This window comes from Podarcis pityusensis (genome assembly GCF_964106645.2).
Source record: "Podarcis pityusensis genome assembly, chromosome: 11".
Classification (NCBI taxonomy): domain Eukaryota; kingdom Metazoa; phylum Chordata; class Lepidosauria; order Squamata; family Lacertidae; genus Podarcis; species Podarcis pityusensis.
In genome coordinates this window covers 12917079-12938625 of record NC_138036.1, presented here as the reverse complement: position 1 = coordinate 12938625, position 21547 = coordinate 12917079, and the positions used below count along the sequence as shown (strand labels likewise).

The following is a 21547-nucleotide window of genomic DNA, read 5'->3' as shown; positions in this document are numbered from 1 at the left end:
TCTAAACTTCCAAGCTGCGAATCACGACTCAGAGTTCAAGGGCCAATGGCAGAGGGCCAAATCCTAAAATGTTCTGTGATTGGACATCATGTATCGAATCAGAACACAGGAGCTCAGAAGCCTTAGTCCTGACTCAATCTCAGGCAAACACAAACCACTAAATACGTAACAACCTCCCTTCTCTCTTTTGAACTAGTTCAGTTAATTTACCCATATCGGCCAAATCCATACAATTTATTAACCGCTCCCACTCTCTTGGAGCTTGTTGACACTTCCATTTTCTAGCCCACCAGCTTAGCAGCTACCAACAGCAAATATCCTAATGGCTTCAGATTCTTAACCAATTCATTCTCAATGACATTAAACAGAATCAACACTGGGGTAAGTCTCAGAGTAACCCTTATTAGATCAGAGACAGCCTGTACTATTAGTTACGATTGGACATTTCCACCATATATGGAGCAAATGTGCATTTCCTGCTGAGCATTTCCAGCATGTAAAATCTGTTCTGTTCAGAACTGCAGGCTTTAAGTGCTGCCTCAACATTCATTATATCACGCTCCCCTAACTGACAAACTTAGCAACTCAGCCAGACTTCACATCTTTTTCTATCAGTCCATCTCATATAACATTTAGTTTTGATTTATCTTTGCTGTCCAAATTCCAGACCCTGAAAGAGGTATCACGGTAGCATGCAAGAAGCACAGGATTGTGCGTAAGCTGCACACTTCCTAACAGTTGTTTCCTGCAGCCTCGCTGTTGACTCTTTATTTGGATATACGGAAGCGCCTGCAGGAACTACTGAACTCTGGGAGTTGTAGTTTTTAGAATGAAACATCACATAGAACATATGCCTCCATTTCTCTCCCAAATCATGTTGTAAGGCTGTCTTGCTCTCTCTCTCTCTCTCTCTCTCTCTCTCTCTCTCTCTCTCTCTCTGTGTGTGTGTGTGTGTGTTTTCTAGATTACAGAAGGGCCTGAATTTATTAAAACTGCCCAGCTTCTGGGCAACTTAATTTAGAAAGTGCATTTTATTCTTGTGCTTGCATGCAGCTTCCTGCATTCAATGGACTTAGCTGGAGTGGGTCTGTGAGGACAGCTGAACTAAAATGACCACTGCTGCAATTTGGGCTTAGCACGAACTTTCCCCCCTCCGCATACACTCCCCCTATCTTCTTGGAAATTCAAGCTAGCAAGTAGCTGACAGAAAATGACTAGCTGTGGAATGGGTTGTAATAACTTCCACTGCAGTGTTTTAAAGCACTTTTTAATAGACCCGAGGCTCAAATTACACATAGATGTGTTTTTTCTTTTTCTTTAGGGGAATGCAGTCACAGAGAGTGGAGAAGTTGATTAAGGCAGTGGCATTAGGGGAGCAGGCGCTTAGCAATTTCCTCCTCCCCCCCCTCCCCAATCATTCCTCAAAATTGCCATTGGGGGTCAATTTGACTATGAAAAATCACAGGTACAAACTGATTTCTCAGTAATGGGGAGTGAGGGAGGCGACAGGGATTGCAAAATGACTCTCAAGGTTAATCGTCCCCCTCCATTAACATTACTGCTAAAATCAAAGTCGCACAATCCTTTTTTTTTCTTTTTTAAGGAAGATTAGATATGAATATTTAGTTATGCTGCATTGGTCTTAGGCTAATGTCTCCCCCACCCTGCATCCCCACCCCAAAATATGAGTATTATATACAATAAATTGCTGCTGTAGACCATTCTTTTTCTCAGTCACACAGGCAAACACAACTCTCTCTAATCCAGCAATCAGAATAATATCCACTATTTGACTATTGATTCAAAACCCTAAAATGTATTTTATACAATTGACTTTTTATTTCTATTCTTTATATATCATATCGTTGTTTTATTGCTCTGGCCGATGGCTGACACAAATAAAGATTCATTCCTTCATTCATTCATTCTCTAATATGGTGTAATAATGATAGATGTATTTTCATTTACACTGGCAGGGCTTTTTTTTAAAAAAAGGATAACACATTTTTCAAAGAAAACAAAGACTGTTTAATACTAATTTGTATAGAGATATTACTTTTCTTTAGATTATGGCTAAATGGCAATGTTAACAATATTGATTTATCTTAATATTTAAACGAACATGCTCCCTCGCCTTTTAAATGTATTTTTGCATATTTATTATGTTTTTGTAGCTATATATTAACGACGGGACCATGATTTTGACGATGGTGAAGACGACAGTGAGAATGATTTCGTTATTTCATTTCTGAGTCACTTCCCATGAGACAGTTTAAAGCAACAGAACATACATAAAATCAATTAAATCCAGCATAACTGGATTTGTCTTCACCCAGGCCTTTGGTTGAGTGAATGCCTTCCCTCCTCCTACACTACAGCAATGAAAATTACTTCTGAGTAGGCATGTATAGGATTGCACTGCCATGCTAATATTAATGGCTTTGCTACTAACTTTACTAATAACATTGTTTTGTCACTCGTCAAAAATAACAATAACCACACTTTCCACAGCAAATAAAAAACAAACCAATGCAAAAATCCAGGATTTTAAAGAAATCCAGAAATAAAAAGACCTGTGTTAGAAAGAACGTGAATTCCTGCTGCTGTTTGTGCCTTGTGTTTGGGCAGTAAGTGAAACACTCACACCGGTGCCCAAACACAGCTACCTTAAAATCATGAATTTTTGCACTGTTTTCCTGTCAAAAGATTGGAATCAAAATAAGTCTCATCTCCAGATTCTGGATATTCAACTATGTTTCTATTCATAATAGTAGACCCACTGAAATGAGTGAATGTGACTAAGTTAGGCCCGTTAATTTAAATGGGTCTTCTCTGAGCAAAACAGCTGAAAACCACCTTCTGTCTTAACTTTTTAAGTTAACCAGCAAAGCCGCCTTTTCCTACAGCAGCACATTGGCTGCTGCAAGTCCACTCAAAAGCAGTAAAGTAAAAGCACTGCACTTGTGGTGAGGTCAGGGGAGTAAAACCAAAACCATTTGCCTTTTACATAGGTCAGAGCTTTCTAGACTTTTCATGTCGGTGGCACACTTTTTAGACATTCGTCATTTCATGACACAGTGATTCAGTTTTGCATCATTTCGCCATGAAGTAATTCAGTCTTGCTAGCAAACTGGAGGTTAAACTAACCCCTTTGGGGAGCGTCCGTGCGACACACCTACACACTGCAGCCAACACACTAATGTGTTGCGACACACAGTTTGGAAAGCTCTGATGTATGTGGATCATCATAGTAAAAAAGGTAAAAAGGACCCCTGGGTGGTTAAGTCCAGTCAAAGGTGACTGTGGGGTTGCGGTGCTCATCTCGCTTTCAGGCCAAGGGAGCCGGCGTTTCTCCACAGACAACTTTCTGAGTCATGTGGCGAGCATGACTGAACCGCTTCTGGCACAACAGGACACCGTGATGGAAACCAGAGCGCAAGGAAACACCATTAATTCCCGCTGCAGTGGTACCTATCTACTTGCGCTGCCATGCTTTCGAACTGCTAGGTTGGCAGGAGTTGGGACAGAGTAATGAGAGCTCATCCCATCGTGGGGATTCAAACCGGCAACCTTCTGATCAGCAAGCCCAAGAGGCTCAGTGGTTTAGACCACAGTGCCACCCACATGCCTTAGTAGCGCAGGAATGAGGAACTTGTCACCCTCCAACTGCCATTGAACCACAACTCCCACCATCGCTGACCATCATCCACGCTGGCTGGTGCTGAGGGAAGCTGTAGTTCACCCATGTCTGTTGCGCCACAGATTCCCCATCCCTGTGTGAGAGCATTTCGTTCATGGAAAACTGAGGGAACTCTATCCCGAAAACTAGCCTGAAGTAAATAAAACCCAATAAGCAGCAACACAAAGCAAGTGGTCTTCATCAAGCCCCATCCATCACAGAAGGATCACCTCAGAATGGACATCTCCTTCTCAGCGTATGCAGCCGGGTCTCTAGGCAAATCATAGGCTGCTCAACGGCCATCATGTACGTCCAAAGTGGTTCAAAAAGCCAACTGCCCTAACCTTCTTGGAATGGAATTTATTCAAATGAGCCTGGCAGGGACTGCGCTGGCATTTATCCTTCTATCTATTGAAGTGCGGAAGGAAACATCGTGTTCCGCAAAGCACCCAACCCTCCCCTCGTTGCCCTGGGTTTATATTATAGACAAGGGTCATGATCTTAACATGTCAACTCAACCTGCTGAAAAATTCCTCCACATTAGCAAAACATTACAGTGATGTGCAGCATTTAAATCACTAAAGGTATTTTCCCGGTAAACACAAAGAAATTGACACAACATGCATAATTCCAGGTTGTGCCTGTCCAAATTCTGGCAACTGTTTTCTGCACTGGTTTAAGCTCATTCCCAATATTGGGAAATGATCTATAATGAAATGAAGAAGATGTTTAAAATAACCTTTGTTTAAAAAACCAGAAGCTTTCCTACTAGGTATTACAGGAGTGGACTTACCAAAATCACAAAAGGACTTATTTATGTAGGCAACTACAGCATTGGAAAGAAGAAGCTGTCCCATCTAAAGAAGATTGGCATGTTAAATTAATGGAATATGCTGAAATGGCAAAATGACAATGAAACTAAGAGGAAGAGACGACAACGAATTTAAGGAAGAATTGAAGATGTTTATTGCATATATACAGAAGCATTGTACACAGGTTAATACATCAGCAAGGTTTTGAAACCACTTGTAATTTGTTATGAATGGATAACAAGTAATTTCAATGGTTTTCAAATTTAACGATGGACATGCGGTATCTTGATAAATAATAGAACCAAGGAAGGGACTAGAGCAGGCCTCCCCAAACTTGGCCCTCCAAATGTTTTCGGACTACAGTTCATTTTCCTCCACATTTTCCTCTGATCCGTGTAGTGACTTCTTGATTCGCAGAGCTATTGAAGGTTGGGGCAGGCTACAACCCCCCAGGGCCGAGGGCATAAAGCTCAGGTCAATTTGCTGGACCAAGTTTGAGGCCCGCCTCTTTTCCGCGGCATACGCTATCGCCTTTTTTGGTGCTCTGAGGGTTGGGGAAGTTGTGGTTGAAGTTAGCGCAGGTGGTTCAACGCGCGGCCTCCTATGGGAGGACGTGCAGTTGTCCGAATCTAGCTTGACGGTGCGGATTCGTCAGTCCAAAACTGATCAGGCCGGTAGGGGCGTTCTAGTTAAGCTTACAGCGTCGGCGCAGCAGGGCCCATGCCCGGTAAAGGACACTAGGCGGTACCTCTACCTCAGACCACCCGGCCCAGGTCCGCTTCTGGTTCACGAAGATGGGTCACCCTTATTGAGACACCAATTTACCAGGGTACTCCGCAAAGTGATTGAGGCTTGTGGTTTATCTTCCCAGGAGTATGCTGCACACTCATTCAGGATTGGCACCGCAACAACAGCTGCACGCTTGGGTCTGCCTGCGGATATGATTAAGGAAATGGGCCGGTGGAAATCCAACGCTTATAAAAGTTATATTCGCTAGAATGCGCTCTGCTATATTACCCTTACTTACATCTTTTTCTGTCCTTCCATCCTCAGCTGTGCCCAGGAGAAGTGTGTGGATTTGCGGCCACAGTATAGTCCATTGGGCCCGCGTACGGGCGGTCAGCTGCGGCCTCGCGCCTAATCTTGGTTTGCCACATGGAGTTCGAGTTTCCTGGTTTTCAAGAAGAGGCATGCGTTGGGAAGAGCTTATGCCATTGCTGTTGGAGAAAGTAGCCACGTTCGGCCCTCCCGACATCCTTGTCATTCAATTAGGGGAAAATGACCTTGCTAACAGGAGGAGTGCGGACTTGTTGGGGAACAGAAAAAGAGACTTGGATGCGTTTGCTGCCTTGTGTCCCAGAACGACGGTGTTCTGGTCCTCCTTCCTGAAGAGAATTTTTTGGCGCGGTGCGCAGAACTGTATGGCCATTGAAAAAACCAGGAAACTCGTAAATCGGGTAGTGGCCCGTTGGGTGCGCTTCATGAATGGCCGAGTCATTTGTCATGATCGTATCCGGATCAGCAACCAGGCCTTATACCGGAATGACGGGGTGCATCTCTCAGCCCAGGGGAATGACATTTGGCTAGATAGTGTCATCAACAGCATTTGGGATTGGGTGCAGCTGTGAGGGTATTGGCGGCGAGCCTTTTCCGGCTCGGGTGGCGGTTAGGCATTGGAATAATGTGTTGTGGTGTGTCGAAGGGCTAGGTGTGGCCATCGCCTATGCCTTCAATTTTTGGATATTCCGTTAAAGGAATCTGGAGGCCATGGCACGACCCTCGGTGACATCAGGGGAGAGCCTATAGTTGGATTAGCATCAACAGGCTCCACCTACTGGTGAATAAACCCCCCTTGTTTTAGACATCCAATGCCTAAGCCAATACCTTTTCACTGCTGTAATCAATAAAGTTGTGGCCTTTTCTTGCCCATTAACCTTATATCACGTGTCCTTGCGTATTCATTCCACATTGCGGGGGTCGGGTCCTCGAACCACAATAAAATATTATATATAAAAAAGAAGCTCATACCCTCCAACATTTATTCGATGAAAATAGGGACTTCTATTATTATTATTATTATTATTATTATTATTATTATTATTATACCTGCTGAGAGCCTGAGGGCCCTGCCACTGCCTCTCTCCACCTGGCCCAGGGTGGGACCCGAAAAGCTTATAAGGACTGCTGCTGCCCATCAGAGAGCACTGCTTCCTCTTTTAAATTGCTTTTTAAAATCTTATTAAAATGTTTAGTGTTTTAACTCTTTTTAGCTGGGTTGATTGACAACCTATGCCCTTAAAAAATGTGTTGGGGGGGTTATTGGGTAGTGGTTGTTGTTTTGATTATGTCTTTTGTGGTTTTTTATTCTGATTTTATCCTGTGAACTGCCCTGTGATCTCCAGGTATAGGACAGCATATTATTATTATTAGTAGTAGTAGTACAGTGCCAACCTAGCAGTTCGAAAGCACGTCAAAGTGCAAGTAGATAAATAGGTACTGCTCCGGCGGGAAGATAAACGGCGTTTCCGTGCGCTGCTCTGGTTTGCCAGAAGTGGCTTAGTCATGCTGGCCACATGACCCGGAAGCTGTCTGCGGACAAACGCCAGCTCCCCCGGCCCATAGAGTGAGATGAGCGCCGCAACCCCAGAGTCGGTCACGACTGGACCTAATGGTCAGGGGTATCTTTACCTTTACCTTTAGTACAGTGGTACCTCGGGTTAAGTGCTTAATTTGTTCCGGAGGTCCATTCTTAACCTGAAACTGTTCTTAACCTGAGGTACCACTTTAGCTAATGGGGCCTCCCGCTGCCGCAGCACAATTTCTGTTCTCATCCTGAAGCAAAGTTCTTAACCCAAGGCACTATTTCTGGGTTAGCGGAGTCTGTAACCTGAAGCGTATGTAACCCAAGGTACCACTGTATTAGTATTATTAGTATTAGTATTATTTCCTATTTATATCCCACCCATCTGACTGGGTTGTCCCAGCCACTCTGGGCAGTTTCCAAATATATTGAAACATAACAATAAATTAAACATTTCCTATTCTGATGGCTTGGGGGTTGGATAGCTCCATACCCCTCCAACATTTCTCAGATGAAAATAGTGACGTCCTAAGGAAGGGGGGGGGGCATTCCAGGATCAAACCAGAAACCAGGATGGTTTATGTAAATCCGGTACTGTCCCTGGAAAATAGGGACACCTGGAGGGTCTGGAAGCTTCTGAGTCATCTGCCAGAACAACTTTGTATATAGCGCATTGCAGTAATGCAAACAGGAGGTTTCTGGAGTATGGATCATCTGCATGCTTTGAATGCAGAAGGTCCTAGGTTCAATCCCTGCCATCTCCAGGTAGGGCTGAAACCCCTGTCTGAAACTCTGGAGAGCCACTGAAAGTCAGTGTAGACAGTGCTAAGCTAGGTGGACCTATGGCTCTGACCTGGTGTACTTTATTTAATCCAACATATGCTTGTTATACTTTGATATATACTGCCCAGGGACTTCAATTATTAAGAGATTTGGTAGTAATATGCTTGTTTGCATATTTATTATTTCATTGATACCCCGCCTGCCCTCCAAGGAGACCAAAACATAGCTGTCAACTTTTCCCTTTTCTTGCGAGGAATCCTATTTGGAATAAGGGAATTTCCCTTAAAAAAAGGGAAATGTTGACAGCTATGGACCAAGATAGTATACATAGTTCACCCCTCCCCATCTTAATTGGTATGTTTTAATTGATTCAACTCACCCTGGGACCTTAGGGCAAAGAGCAAGTAATAAACTGAATAATAATTTTAACCACCCTGTGTAGTAGGTTAGGCTGAATAGCCCAAGGTCACCCAGTGACCTTCGTGGGTGAGTGGGGATTTGAACCCTGGTCTCTCAGGTCGGAGTCCAACACTCTAACCACAACACCACACATGATACAAGGCAGCACCCTCTGTGGTTCCCAAGCTTTCACCGCTGAAATTATTGTGGTGTGAGGAAATTTTTCATTGTTAGGCAAGGAGAGTTTTCCAATGAAGTAGTCTTCCTCTAAAGTTGACCTGCTTCACAGTTAGATCACAGTATGATCGAGTTGAGATTCCTGAATTTCAGGGGGTTGGGCTAGATGACTAGATGAGTTGGGTCCCTTCCAACTCGACAATTCTATGATTCGTCCTTTCAAGCGTGGCCTCGTGGTCCATGCTCGTCTGCAGCTTACTGTAAAGGTAAAGGGACCCCTGACTGTTAAGTCCAGTCTCTGGGGTTGCAGCGCTCATCTCGCTTTACTGGCCAAGGGAGCTGGCGTACAGCTTCCAGGTCATGAGGCCAGCATGACTAAGCCGCTTCTGGCAAAACCAGAGCAGCGCATGCAAACGCCGTTTACCTTCCTGTTGGAGTAGTACCTATTTATCTACTTGCACTTTGACGTGCTTTTGAACTGCTAGGTCGGCAGGAGCTGGGACTAAGCAACAGGAGCTCACACCGTTGTGGGGATTCGAACCACCAACCTTCTGATCGGCAAGCCCTAGGCTCTGTGGTTTAGACCACAGCACCACCCACATCCCGCAGCTTACTGTACCATCTCACAATACAGAAAGAGGACGACTTGTATCCCCACTTTGAAATCTCCCTACCCATAGAAAGCCAAGCCAGATGTAAGGGACAAGTCGAAGCCCAAGCCATGAGAGGACTATACCATCTGTTCCTACAAACATTTAAGCTGCCTCTCAGTTACCACTACACCAGTTGCTTCTCTTTGTCGTCATGGCAATTTTCCACCCCTCCGTTGCCATGCAACCATTTCTGAGCAACACTAGTATGTACATTTGATCTGTCTGGCTTAATTTTATTTCTCCCTCCACCCCAATGCATTTATTGGCTTATATTTCACGTGGGTTCTTTCTACAGCTCAGCTTCAAAATCGGGAGACCTTATTCTCTTGTTGAAACACTTAATAGGGAGATTTCTGTTGTTGTTATTATTATTTTAAAAACATCTCAGTTTTCTTCCATTTAATGTTACCTTCCTGTTAATGTTTTTGCACTACATTGATTTCATGGTCACAGCACTCCATCAACCAACCTGAGAGGGCTCTTCTTCTTGGAAGAGCAAAGCCACTTTTGTTTATCATGAGAAAGGGGAACCTGCATCAAAGGTAGCTTATCAATGGCCTTTCATCACTTCCTGTATGTTCCATAAAACCAATTATCAGGGAAGCCACCTTCTCCACACAAGAGTGCAGCGCTGATCACAAACTGGTAAGACCCAGTTAAAGGGGAACCTAACGCTCTGTGTTAGAGTGGAAAACAGCTTTGTATAATGTTCAAGGAGGGCTCTGATGGGTTGAGCAATTTCCATTTCAAGGACCATGGTAAGATGAAGAGGTTGTGAAGCAACGAGGTGGCAGAAGCTAGCTGGCCAAGAAGAAGAAGAAGAAGAAGAGTTTGGATTTGATATCCCGCCTTTCACTCCCCTTCAGGAGTCTCAAAGCGGCTAACATTCTCCTTTCCCTTCCTCCCCCACAACAAACACTCTGTGAGGTGAGTGGGGCTGAGAGACTTCAAAAGAAGTGTGACTGGCCCAAGGTCACCCAGCAGCTGCATGTGGAGGAACGGAGACGCGAACCCGGTTCCCCAGATTACGAGACACCAGTCAAGCTTGCAAAAATTTATCATTTGCCCGACAATAAATGTTGGAAATGTAAAGAGACTGAAGGCACATTTTTTCACCTTTGGTGGACATGCCCAAAGATTAAGACATTCTGGGAGATGATCTATAACGAAATGAAAAAGGTATTTAAATATACCTTTCTGAAGAAACCAGAGGCCTTTCTCCTGGGCATGGTAGGCCGATTGGTGCCAAAGAAGGACAGAATTTTTTTTATGTATGCAACAACAGCAGCAAGAATACTCATCGCGAAGTATTGGAAGACACAAGATTTACCCACCCGGGAAGAATGGCAGATAAAGTTGATGGACTATATGGAATTGGCGGAAATGACTGGCAGAATCCGAGACCAGGGAGAAGAGTTGGTGGAAGAAGACTGGAAAAAGTTTAAAGACTATTTACAGAAATACTGTAAAATTAATGAATGTTAGAAAAATGTTGGAATGAAGTTATATGGCTTTAGTAGAAATGTTACAAGGAATTAAGTATAAATAGATTAATAGAGTATTAAAGGGAAAAATAAGGTTAGAATCTGTTAAGATAATTAAAAGATAGAAAGCAGAGGAAGATGGAAAGGAATTGCTGAAACAATTAACAGAAGTGGAATACAAAAAGGGAGGTGTGAGGAGGTCGTTGAAATACCGTATTTTTCGCTCTATAAGACGCACTTTTTCCCCTCCAAAAATGAAGGGGAAATGTGTGTGCGTCCTATGGAGCGAATGCAGGCTTTCGCTGAAGCCTGGAGAGCGAGGGGGGTCGGTGCGCACCGACCCCTCTCGCTCTCCAGGCTTCAGGAAGCTATCCGCTAGCCATGGGAAACCCAGCTCTCCCACGGCTAGCGGAGACCTTGCCAGCACCCAGAAGCTTGGGGCGCGCTGAGCTCCGCACGCCCCAAGCTTCGGGATTAGCACAGTGCTCCGCTAGCCCTGGGAGAGCCGCGCGGCTCTCCCACGGCTAGCGGACTGCTTGCCGGCACCCAGAAGCTTGGGGCGCGCTGAGCTCCGCACGCCCCAAGCTTCGGGATTAGCGCAGCGCTCCGCTAGCCCTGGGAGAGCCGCGGGGCTCTCCCACGGCTAGCGGAGACCTTGCCGGCACCCAGAAGCTTGGGGCGCGCTGAGCTCCGCACGCCCCAAGCTTCGGGATTAGCGCAGCGCTCCGCTAGCCCTGGGAGAGCCGCGCGGCTCTCCCACGGCTAGCGGACTGCTTGCCGGCACCCAGAAGCTTGGGGCGCGCGGAGCTCTGCACGCCTCAAGCTTCGGGATTAGCGCAGCGCTCTGCTAGCCCTGGGAGAGCCGCGCGAAGTCGCGGGGCTCTCCCAGGGCTAGCAGAGACCTTGCCGGCACCCAGAAGCTTGGGGCGCGCGGAGCTCTGCACGCCCCAAGCTTCGGGATTAGCGCAGCGCTCCGCTAGCCATGGGAGAGCCGCCGGGCTCTCCCAGGGCTAGCGGAGACCTTGCCGGCACCCAGAAGCTTGGGGCGCGCTGAGCTCTGCACGCCCCAAGCTTCGGGATTAGCGCAGCGCTCCGCTAGCCCTGGGAGAGCCGCGGGGCTCTCCCACGGCTAGCGGAGACCTTGCCGGCACCCAGAAGCTTGGGGCGCGCTGAGCTCCGCACGCCCCAAGCTTCGGGATTAGCGCAGCGCTCCGCTAGCCCTGGGAGAGCCGCGCGGCTCTCCCACGGCTAGCGGACTGCTTGCCGGCACCCAGAAGCTTGGGGCGCACTGAGCTCCACACGCCCCAAGCTTCGGGCTTAGCACAGCGCACCTGGGGGGGAAATAAAAATTTTTTTCCTTTATTTCCCCCCCAAAAAACTAGGTGCGTCCTATGGGCCGGTGCGTCCTATGGTGCGAAAAATACGGTAAGTGAATGAAAGATAAGATATTGAAATTGTTTGATGTGTTTTAAATTGTTTTTGTTTTGTTTTGTTAGTTTAATGTGTTTAATGTGTTAGTGTTATGTAGTGTTTTTGTATTGTATTGTATTGTATTGTTTTGGTGGTGTTTGGATTGTTGGAAAAGTAATAAATATTTTTTTTTTTTTTTAAAAGAGAGAGACTTCAAATAAGTGTGACTGGCCCAAGGTCACCCAGCAGCTGCATGTGGAGGAGCGGAGACGCGAACCCGGTTCCCCAGATTACGAGACTACCGCTCTTAACCACTACACCACACTAGCTGCAGAGAAGAAACAGCTAGATGACATGTATTTTTGTCCTAATTGAAAGTTCCTGCAGACTCTCTGAACTCTGTCCTGCAAAGTGTTACTGAATAACATCTGACCGATTGGGAATATGGTGTGAGACGCCATACTTGAACCCCAAAAGGAAACTTCTCCTATAGTAGCCTGGGAACATCTTAACTTCTAAACTTATTGGGGGGGTTTAAAGAGAAGAAGAAAAATGTCACAGCCTGGCCGTGGCATAGTGTGGTAGGGGGAGGCAGAGGGGCTGTTGTAGAGAACAGAGAACAGCAAGCCAAATGATTTTTTTGTGTGTGTGGAACCCAAACTGCAGCAGAATGGAAACATCACTGCATGGGGTGGATACAAGGCCTTTATACACCTGTAGCTGCTACACAGGCAGAGGACTTTTAGGTTGGCCATCTCTAAGCTGCTCTGCCTTCTCTCTCTTAGGGCAAGCTGGTCCTTAGGTAATTTTGCAGTGGCAGTTGAGAGAGGGAAAGGCCATCTCAACTAGAAATACTGATGAACAGCATGAATTGCTCAATGACTCACAGCTGAATATATAAACGGCTTCCATTACTCAACATTGTACCTGAGATATGAAGGTTTTATCTTCAGGGACTCATTCATTCCTAAAAGTCTTCGTGACAATAGATGTAACTAACATGTGTGAACGTAGTCTATAGACTATCTCCAATCCGCAGCTTAGCTGCCATTTCCTATTACTCAGGAAGTAAGTTGCACTGAGTTCAATGAGACTTATTCCCAATAAGTGTGCATAGAATTGGAACTTTAGTAAAGCGACACCAGCTAGTCAGAAATCATGTACAATCTTAATCAAAGACAGTGTAAGCCCCCAATGCAGCCAGCTAGGTTTAGCAGTGCGCCACCATCATGAATATGAAACAATAAGGGCACAAAGCCTAGCCTTCTCTCTAAACAGACTTCCTGACAATGTCATGCAGCCAGTCAGATCTGGTCACATGATGATGTCACAAAGCCAGATCAGAGTGAAGACAATGCTGCCTGCCTATACTCTGAATAATGGGGGGAAGTGCCACAAAACTTATCTACTAAAAACCTCTCTGCTAAAAAGGAGAAGTACATTTCACAATGGGAAAGTTTCTGTTGAAAAAAACCCTTCTCTTCCCTGGTTTAAGCACAGCCCTAAAGCAGTTGCTGAAATAGATAGATAGATAGATAGATAGATAGATAGATAGATAACAGAGAAAGAGCAGAAAAAAGCAAATTAAATTATTAAAATACTACTACCTAGTTTTTACACCTGGTTTATTTCTTACAAAAATATAAAACCAAGTTTACAACTTGTTGAACTATAGACTTTTTCTTGGGACTTTGCTGGCAATCCATACCAGCAGCTTAATGTAATATTATTCCTGTGCATAAGTCAGCTATAAATATATTCCAGAAGTAAATATCCTAGAAATATATTCACTGTTTACTTTCTCAGTGAAAAAGTAATATTAGTCCCAAACTTTCCCTAAGGGCTGTGGCAATATTAGACTTATAACTCTTGCCACTGACTGGAGCAGATTTTCAGGCAATCTTTTAAAATCTTCATTCCTCAACAGCCCTCCACCAATATTCCCTAATGTCAAAGGATGATCAGGAACCTAAGCCCAGACCATCAGGAACCTAATCCCTGCACTACAACCCTACCTAAAGCATTCAAGTGCAGCTTGTCAATCTATTCCACAGCAATGACCTTTAGTTAGCCGTAGAAGTCTTAACGCACCCAGTTAGCAATGCAGTGATCATGTATTTTATACCAAACCTCTCACTTACTCTCTGGCTGTGAGAAAGAATCTGAGATTTATATTCCACGTCCTCCAGCCTCTGAGTGAATAAAATATGGAATAGTTGTTTCATGTTAGATGATCACAGGGTGTGATGTCAAGAAAACAACAACTATAAAATGATATCCAACTATAGAATGAGTTCCTATCATTGGTTTTTGGATGGAGAAGTACACTGATATTAATGCATTCACCTGTGTTTCAGTATTAAATATTTGTTTCCTATTTTTGTCTAAAAATAAATTACCTTTGTGTTTTAAAAAAGAAAATACAATTGTCAATGCCATTGAATACATTAAACTTGAACAATGCATGAACATCATACAATGAACATCAGCTTAAACTGGTGGTAAGTCAAACAATGAGCTATTTCTAGGCTGCATCAACAGAACCTGTGACCCAATCAGGGGAAGTAATATTCCTGCTTTATTCTGCCTTGCTCAGACCACATGTGGAACTACTATGTCCAGTTCTGGGTGCCACCATTTAAGAAGGATATTGACAAGCTGGAATGTGCAGGGGAGGGCAACCAAGATGATCAAGGGCCTGGAAAACAAGCCTTATGAGGAACGGTTGAAGCAGTCTGGTGTGTTTAGCCTGGAAAAGAGGAGACTGAGAGGAGATATGATAGTCATTTTCAAATATCTGAAGGGCAGTCACATGAAAATGGCACAAGCTTGTTTTTTCCTGCTCTGGAGCCTAGAAACCAAACCAATGGCTTCTAGTTACAAGAAAGGAGATTCAGACTCAACATCAGAAAGTATTTTCTGACAGTAAGAGCTGTTTGACAGTGGAACGGACTCCCTCGGGAGGTTCACTGGAGGTTTTTAAGCCATCTGCCCTGTAAGATCTAGTTGTGATTCCTGCATTGCAAGAGGTTGGACTTGATGCCCTGTCAAATAATTTCATAAAAATTAAGTGCTGCTTAAATAGCCACTAGCTCTCCTTCAGGCGCCACAAAGATCACAGTTTGATGACTGCAGGGTGCAAAAAAATACGAATAACAATGAGTTTCATTGCAAGTATAAACAGTGCCTTCATGTTCATCTCCTGACTTTTCAAAGTGTTGGCTGATCTGAGCAACAAGATTTCCTCCTTCTCCCCAGCCACCGCGCAGTGTAGTCTGGATACTCACTATATGCTGTTCTGTGAGGGCAATGCACTTTAACTCAAGATCTGGACAAGGATTTCCTCTGGAAAAATTATAGTTTTGCAAGGTTACTCTTAACCAGTCATAAAAATAAGCTCAAGAGAGACACCTGCTGGAAAGAACTGTTCTGAGCAATGGCACAGTAGACATCATTCTAATTGATAGGGATTTGATTATGAGCCCAGGAAAGTGGAACTTGGGGAGAGGGGAGTTATCCTGCCACCTCATAAGGAGAGCCCTGCTAGATCAGGCAAAAGGCCCTAGCCCAACCCTCTTGTTTTCACAGTGACCACCTAGATACCTTTGAGAAGCCCACACACAGGACTTGAGGTACCACTGTATATATATTTTAAATAAATATATCCTGGTCTCACTGCACTGGCTACCAATTAGATTCAGGGCCCAATTCAAAGTGCTGGTTTTGACCTATAAAGCCTTAAATGGCTCAAGACTGCAATACCTCAAGGACCACATCTCTCCATGTGAACCTACCCTAGGGTTGCCAGATTTCAAAAAGTAAAAACCAGGACACCCCAAAAGTTGTTGAGCTTTTTAAAGGAAAACACCAAATTTGTTCATTGACTTGCCTAAGATCCAGGACAAAGCACCACTTTTCGGATACGCCCCCCCCCCAGCAGACATCAATTCTGATTTCAATTTGAAATCCCCCCCCAACATCAATTCCGCCTTTGAAATCCCAGTAATGTCCAGCCCTAACCGCTGTGGGTTAAACCACAGAGCCTAAGGCTTGCTGGTCAGAAGGTCGGCGGTTCGAATCCCCGCAACAGGGTGAGCTCCTGTTGCTCGGTCCCTTTACCTTTACCAAACCTACCCAGCCCTTGAGATAATCTTCTGAGGCCCTTCTTCACGTGTCTCCCCTGCAAGAGGTCCTGAGGGTGACAACATGAGAACAGGTCTGTTCTGTCCTGAGATTTCTCTCATTATGATTAGTATCAACAAAACTCCACAAGGCTCTCAAACATGTATTCTATTGAAACTCACAAGGCACAAATAGAGGTATTTACTCACATTTCAGTAGCCTGTTCTTTTGGCTCTTAATGAATGTGGTTAGGAAGCTCTTTATGAAGTAGGAACGATGGAGTCTACCCCTCTTCCTGGGCTTGCAAGAACTAAACAGAACTAGGTTGCAAAGGAGAGACAGAGGTTTTCCCCGCTGTGGGAGTAGCCAATAGAAACTAGTATATTACTATGCCTTCCTTTCCCAGCCTGCTTTGAGATTTGGAAAGGGGAAAGGCACTACCTTTTCTTAAAGTTGCAGCATTAATATTCCTTCTACCTAATATTAATACACAGATTTGCTATCACTAAATAATTGAACCCTGTGGGGCAGAACAGGGTCTTTTCTGCAGTGGTTCCCCGTTTGTAGAATGCTCTCCCCCGGGAGGTTCGCCTGGCACTTTCGTTATACTTCTTTAGATGCCAGGCAATAATGTTGCTGTTCAAGCAGGCCTTTGGCTGATTATCATCCAATACCCTTTTAAGTGTTTATTAAGTTGTATTTGTTTTATTATGTATTTTTTTATGTTGTGATTTTACGTTGTGAACCACCCTGAGATCTACAAGTATAGGACGGTATACAAATTTAAGAAATAATAACAATAGCAATAATACACTGAAGTAACAGTAGCTTAGTCCACTGGTTCTTCACTTCCACACTACTCAGAATGCCAACACACTCCTCTGTCAGTTTCAAAATGGCAGCTGTAAAAAGGGACCTATTTACATGGCTTCAGCCGCTAGGGGGCGCCTTGGAAGATGGCGGATATTAACATCTATCCAGCTCGCACGAGGTAATTAGAGGCTGATTATGGGGAGTATATCAGTCTCCCTTCATCTCTCCAGGGGGGAGAGATGCCGTTTTCACCCGCTGTTGCCATAAATCACCCCCGAGTTCGGAAGAAGGAGGGGGTGAGGCACTGGGTGCACAACCCTCGGCGGGCCTCGGAACTCCTCCGAAGCTGCTTCCAGGAGCGAAACTAGTTGCGTTACTTAAAAGGAAAAAAAAATTGGGAAAGATAACGCACATGCTTCAAGAGAGGCAGGAGGTTTTTATCTGCTAACAATTTTACCACTGAAAGGAAGAAGACTGAGACGGACTGAGATGGAAGATTACATCAAAGTACTACAAATATGGTATGTGGATTGGAATGCCGGAACTAAGGGGGGGAAAACGACTTTTTATTTCTTTTGCTCTATGTGATTATTAATAACCCTCCCCCTGAAGATCTGTCTCAGAAATTAATTGCAAATGGGACTAAAAATGAATTGTGTGGGAATAATTATGAACTTAAAGGTTTTACTCTGTGAAGGATTTGGAAAGAAGAAGGGCTCTCTCTTGTGACGCAGTAAGAATGGAAACTTGATAAGAGACCTGTGTTGCTGGAGTTGGTCTTGGGGAGAGCGAGCCGAAGATATATTATTTTCGAGGAGATTGCGAACTGGAAGAGGCAGCCCTCCTGCAAAAAGACTAATTTACGATGCAACAGGTCGGAAAAGCTAAAGAGCGAGTTTCTAGACTGTATTTCATCGGAACGACAAAAATGGCGATTACTCGCTCGAGCGGAAAGGACTGTTGGAGGAGAGTGATTTACGAAAGAGCAGCACAAAGCCCACACAGAAATACAAATAAGACTGTCTTTTTCAACCCACTTGCGGAGCATATCGGAGGAAAATGGAAAGGAAAATGAGTAATGACAAGTATTGAGAAGAGGAAACTGGAAACATCATTCTTAATATGGAAGCAGAACAAATATTCGAGGATTGGACTCCTGCCAATCAAGAAGCATGGGTACCCCCCACAAAAATTTATAATTTGGAAAACAACTGGATTATATGATATGTATTGTTATAATTTGGACTAATTGATTTGATGTGTTTAATTTGGAAATATGAAATTTAATAAAAATTATTTTAAAAAAAAAATATTTACATGGCTTCATTTGACGCCTTGCACACAGCTTGAGAAGCAAGGAGAAATAAATACAGAAGTGAAGAAATGTACTCTTAAACTATTACTGTTTGAGGGCATGAATTGCAACACACCTTGGTATAAACCGTAACTTGGTTTCTTGAGGAACAGTTTTCAGACCGAAGCTATTTCTGAGCCCTGGAAAGTGTTGTGTCCATTTCATGATGCCATTGCGAGGAAAAGCATATCAAAGGTCTCCTTGCCTTTTCTGCAGCCTCAATCTTTTCTTCCAGGACTTTTATGCCTTAAATCTTCAACAGAGTTGTGGCCTGCATTGAGGCTATTCTCTTATATGTACATAACAAATTCAACCTCCCATAGCTTTCATTTTAACCATAGCTATCCTGGGCTTGCCATGTTTTCTTTGCCTACTTAGACAAATTATTCCATTAAATAGTTTACAGATACAGATCTTTACTGATGTACGATGCCACCTGCTGGCTAAACCCCTATGAAATTACCCTGAATTATGGGGATTTGATGCCTTCTAAGAAACTTGGGATAATAAGTCTTGCCTGTTAAGTGAAACCCTTGAATTGCATTGTTCTTGGGAACAGCTGGCTTCTGCAAACACTTAAAAACAATATTCTGTGCATATTACATAAAGTGAAAGAGTTTACTTTTAAGGTCTTAGCCTTCAATATGTTTCGCTGCTGCAAGCTTCATTAAATATGATGATTGGCGTATCGGAGGTCAAAATATCAAATTTCAGCCACAACAGCTCATGCCAGGAAATGCTCCACGTTCTAAATGTTTGTGTGCTGCAATGCTGCTCATGGCGCAGAGTGCAGTCCAGCCAACAGAAAAGCATTGCTAACATCCTATTCCATAGTTTTCGTCAAGAAGCAAGGCTCCACCTACACATGCAACACAAAACAAACTAAAGCGGCTTGGAAAGAGAAAAGGTCTATTCCAGATGTGCTGGTTTTCATTATTTGCACTGAGTTTTCACTACAAAAGCTCATTCAAAAATGGGACCTTCCCACCTGGAATCTAAAATGGCACGTTCTGCCTCCTGACCTCCCTACATGTACAGTGGTGCCTCGCAAGACGAAATTAATTTGTTCCGCGAGTTTTTTCGTCTTGCGATTTTTTTCGTCTTGCGAAGCACGGTGTCGGAAAAGTTTTGGAAAAGCTTCAAAAATCACCAAAGTCTTCAAAAACCTCAAAAAAGGCTTCCACACCGCGTGCTATGAGTTGCTCCTCGAAGTCAAGTCGCAACTGTATTAACGGTTTTAAGAAAAAGGAAACAAACTTGCAAGACGTTTCCGTCTTGCGAAGCAAGCCCATAGGGGAAATCGTCTTGCGAAGCAACTCAAAAAACCAAAATCCATTTCGTTTTGCGACTTTTCCGTCTTGCGAGGCATTCGTCTTGCGGGGTACCACTGTATAGATCGGATCTAAGCCCAGTGAGGCTATGAGAAACTCTATATTCTCATGTAGACTGACAACCATGTTGAGCAACTGCAATTTGGCACCTGTGAGGTGAATCCTGAATAGACAAATATCCCTCTTTATCTTCATTCCATTCTTGGCTTTAATCCTCCTTTTTACAATAACTTGACTGGTCGGAACCGTCTGGCCCTGCTCAGAATGTACATGTTCAGAAGCATTAAGGAGTTTGGAGCAACCCCTAAGTAAATTTCTGACAGGCCACTTTTACCACTTACCTCAGAGAGGAAGTTTTTCTTGCTGTTGGCCCAATTCGTCCCTTTAAAGAGGCCTGTTTTTACTGGTCTCAGATTCCTATACATAAGTGAGGCATCTCCCTCAGTCTCCTTGAAACTATCTGGTTAGGTGGCCAAAGATGTGCTTATGTTCTCTCAGAACCTCCCTTCTACCAGGAACTCTGCACATGCTCTGAAACCCAGGACTCTGCTCAAGCTTTCTAGCTAAGGTAGAAAAAACACACAATTATTTTTGTGCGTGCATGTGCATGTGAGAGTGTGTTATAAAGTAGGGTTATAAAGACTAGCCGCCTGAGAAACAGTTTCTACCCAAATGCAATTCTGGTTCTAAATGCAGTATAAGGAGTCTCTAGAGTATATTGTATTTTAAAACGGGGTTTCAGAGTTTTTAGGGGGTTTTGAATGTCTTATGTAGATTTTTCAATTTCATTGTTCTGTATGGGACAATGACAATAAAGATATCATATTGCATCGTTTATTCCTTTCCCCCACAAATAAAATTCTATAAGCTTTGAAACCTGGCTTGATTGGTTTTATTAGGTGTTTCTCAGAGATTTATCTCTAAAGTCTGCGTCCACTTGGCTTTGGGAAAGAAAATCGAAAGCCCCGCTTGTTTTACTTTCTTCCAGAGCTGGGCTAAAGAAAGGATACCTTAGTTAGAGGGGCTTAGAAGCTCCTCAAAAAGTTGGACAGGCAGGGCTGTTTCAAGAAGTTCAACCTGGCTAGGGGCAAACTATCATTATTCTTTGGTGTGGCGAGACCTTATACAAAAAGAGGTCCTAATAGTAGTGAAGGTCCATATAGTTAAAGCTATGGTTTTCCCAGTAGTGATGTATGGAAGTGAGAGCTGGACCATAAAGAAGGCTGATCGCCGAAGAATGGATGGTTTTGAACTATGGTGCTGGAGGAGACTCTTGAGAGTCCCATGGACTGCAAGAAGATCAAACCTCTCCATTCTGAAGGAAATCAGCCCTGAGTGCTCACTGGAAGGACAGATCCTGAAGCTGAGGCTCCAATACTTTGGCCACCTCATGCAAAGAGAAGACTCCCTGGAAAAGACCCTGATGTTGGGAAAGATGGAGGGCACAAGGAGAAGGGACAACAGAGGACAAGATGGTTGGACAGTGTTCTCGAAGCTACCAGCATGAGTTTGACCAAACTGCAGAAGGCAGTGGAAGACAGGAGTGCCTGGCGTGCTCTGGTCCATGGGCTCATGAAGAGTCGGACACGACTAAACGACTAAACAACAACAACTAGTGGTGAAAATTCTTCTGCTCCCAAGATAAGTCATAGAGGCTTATTCCCAAGTAAGGGTGAATTGGGCTGCAGGCTTACATCCAATTTTTGTAGTGTCATGCCCCCAGGGCATGAGGAAAAACCCGAATGAGTGACTACTATGTGATCACATCCCACAAATACATTTCGCCATCTGTTAATTCCACATCCCTAAATGAAAACTAATCACCACCTAATTGCAATGTAGTAGAAAGCTACAATGTTGTTCAAATTACAATAATTGCAGCGCTGTTTCCAAAGTTTGCTTACAGCATTCGCTTGAGGATCTGAAAGTGGGGAAAGGAATGTATATAT

At 44.0% G+C, this 21547-nt stretch overlaps 1 protein-coding gene across 1 annotated transcript in view; it reads right to left on the bottom strand.

Annotated features, from left to right (window-relative positions):
- Positions 1-3996, bottom strand: part of RAB27B (RAB27B, member RAS oncogene family) — a 112625-nt gene extending 108629 nt beyond the window's left edge. Inside the window, exon 1 of the mRNA XM_080973681.1 lies at positions 3910-3996. The gene's annotated coding sequence lies outside the window, so the exon portion shown is untranslated. The remainder of the gene's footprint in view (positions 1-3909) is intronic.
- Between the last annotated feature and the right edge of the window lie 17551 nt (positions 3997-21547).